The sequence below is a fragment of the Dysidea avara genome, chromosome 1, assembly GCF_963678975.1.
Source record: "Dysidea avara chromosome 1, odDysAvar1.4, whole genome shotgun sequence".
In the NCBI taxonomy this organism is placed as follows: Eukaryota; Metazoa; Porifera; class Demospongiae; order Dictyoceratida; family Dysideidae; genus Dysidea; species Dysidea avara.
The window spans coordinates 51,586,296-51,588,963 of record NC_089272.1 but is presented as its reverse complement, the minus strand read 5'-3'; the positions used below and the strand labels follow the sequence as shown (position 1 = coordinate 51,588,963).

The 2,668-nt window shown below is 37.0% G+C and overlaps 1 long non-coding RNA gene across 1 annotated transcript; it reads right to left on the bottom strand.

The window, feature by feature from the left end:
• Positions 1 to 1,247: 1,247 nt before the first annotated feature.
• LOC136250970 (uncharacterized) lies at positions 1,248 to 2,427 on the bottom strand. The gene is made up of 5 exons (XR_010698858.1): positions 2,217 to 2,427; positions 2,129 to 2,157; positions 1,937 to 2,029; positions 1,453 to 1,517; positions 1,248 to 1,393 (listed from the first exon to the last, which is right to left on the bottom strand). It is a non-coding gene; the product is annotated as an uncharacterized lncRNA (long non-coding RNA).
• Positions 2,428 to 2,668: the final 241 nt, after the last annotated feature.

The following is a 2,668-nucleotide window of genomic DNA, read 5'->3' as shown; positions in this document are numbered from 1 at the left end:
AAGGCTACAGAGAGGTTTTTCAATGTCTTTGTCTATACAGCAGTTTATCCTATGCTCAAACTATAAATGTGTATTTTCTCTACCTGTTATGCTTCTATATACATACATAAAAGGACCCTATAACTCAAACAGCTGGTCACTATGTACACTAAAGAAACTAAACGGAGTAAGGTATAACATTATCTTCTATAATTTTGTTTGATAATGTACATATTATTGGATTGTTTGGGTGCTAGAATTTCCCAATGTATATAGAACAGAAGTTATCAGCAATTAAACATTGTCAATGAAATGCATGTTTGAAAACAGGCACTTGTTTTATGGGAAACTGTATAGCTCCATATCAAGACTCACGGTAGTGAGTCGCGAGGCCAAGAAACTACAAAGTGCACGCCCAATTAAGACACGCAGCCACTACCGTGAGTTATTTACGTGTAGGGCCGGTTTTGCAATATTAGTCCTGGATTCTGCAACATTTCTCAATAGATTTATATTGCGCTACGTGATAAAAAAATCTTTAGGAGTCGTCATCATAGTTTTCTTGCGACCTCGCTAAAATAAAAAAGTAGCCATCGCAAAATAAAAAATAGGCGTATTTCACTTTATTTCTCTACCTCATGTTACAAATACTGTCACGTTATGCCAGTCAACATAGCCGTGTTTGTACAGTCCATCTAGCACTGACATTATCCAATTCTGGTTTGCCTATACGCGTATTTTCTTCAATCAAACCTCTAATCCCTACAATAACTTTTAAAGACACGACGTGGACACAAACTCTAATGCCTGATAAACAAGTTGTGACAGTGTGCTGAACCGTAAGTTCCCTAGGGATGGCATTTTAAGCAGAAATCTTTTAAATTCCATTTAGTGCCACACCCCATACGAGCGTTTATAAATTGCCAGATGTCTTATGGTGTGAAGAACATAATCACTAGCGAAGGTGCTTTAAGCATACTCTTCAATTCTCTATTTACATGTAATTTTTAATAGATTAACCACAAAGGCCGGTAAGGTGAATACAAAAGGTAACAAGCCTTTAGGAGTTACCACCTCTATGTAGTGTGTACCATGGAACTTGTGTTGTGGCTTCCATTAAGTATTATGCACACACAAATGGTGCAACAAAATTTTGTAATGGATTGCTCGAATATGGTTGGTGGTGTTGTGGCTCGAATGTGGTTCGTGGTTTGCCAGTGACCATGTATGAGTTGGGGTTGTTCCACACAACTTACACAATATTCAAATTTCATGATGGCCATGAAAATTTCTTTCCATATGGTAAACATACAACAATGTGTAACAACGTTAATCAACATCACATCAAGACATTACTAAAAATAGTTCAACAATAGTGATGATCTCTTGTATGTCAGCATGACGATACTGAGACCTGTAAAAGAATAAGCAGGCACTGAAGTTAACCTTAAATTAAACACTCATGCAACTGACCTGGAACATCGGTCGCAACACCAAAAACACTTGTTTCGATATCTGATGACACAATCCAGCAGGCACTGAATTAATAAGAGAATGTACAAAAAATCAATATGCCGGGCTGTATCAGTAATAGCATGGATAATCAAAATGAACAAAAATTATATCCCAGGCTAAGTGCATGAATAACATAACTGTTGGGTAAGCATGTTAAACCAGAACATTAGGACATTAGTCAAACAAAAGTACGCTATCACAACTTGGTCATAATACAATGTTTGTACCACTGGACTTCACACTGGTTGCCCAAAAATTTTGCCATTCTGGGACAACAGCATAATTATGAAACAAATAGTTACTACAACACAGAAGGCTTACTGTTGCACTGTCCACACTGATATACCATAATTTTAAAACATAACAGGTGGGCATTAAATATAAAACACTTAACATCTGGGTACTAGGAAAAAATCACTAAAATCACAACATGTAAACTGACCTGGAAATTAACACCCTTGATGCCACTACAGTCTATACTGGATATTTGCTTGGACCCATCAACACTATGCCCGATACATCTGAGTAGACTGACCTGCAAATTCACACCCTTCATGTCACTAGTATACAGTGATAATCGATAACTACAAAAACAACAATTGTAATAATACAATTCTTCTGTACGTCAACTGACCTGAAATTCATGACACTCGATACCGAGACCTGTAAAAGAATAAGCAGGCACTGAAGTCAACCTTAAATTAAACACACATGCAACTGACCTGGAACATCGGTCGCAACACCAAAGATACCTGTTTCGATATCTGACAAAACAATCCAGCAGGCACTGAATTACAAAGAGAATGTGCAAATAATCAATATGCCAGGCTGTACCAATAATAGGATGGATAATCAAAATGAACTAAAAACATTATATCCCATATGCAGGTTAAGTGAATAACATAACTGTTGGGTAAGCATGTAAACCAGAAAATTAGGACATTAGTCAAACAAAAGTATGCTATCACAACCTGGTCACTGATAATTGATAACTACAAAAAGACCACTTGCAATAATACAATTCCTCTGAACGTCAACTGACCTGAAATTCATGACAATTGTATCTTTGTTCATGCATGGTCTCAACTTACGTACATATGTACCATGATCACATTCAACTGCTAGTGGGTAAACCAGTATGACCAGATGGCCTGCAAAAACCAACAAGCAGGTG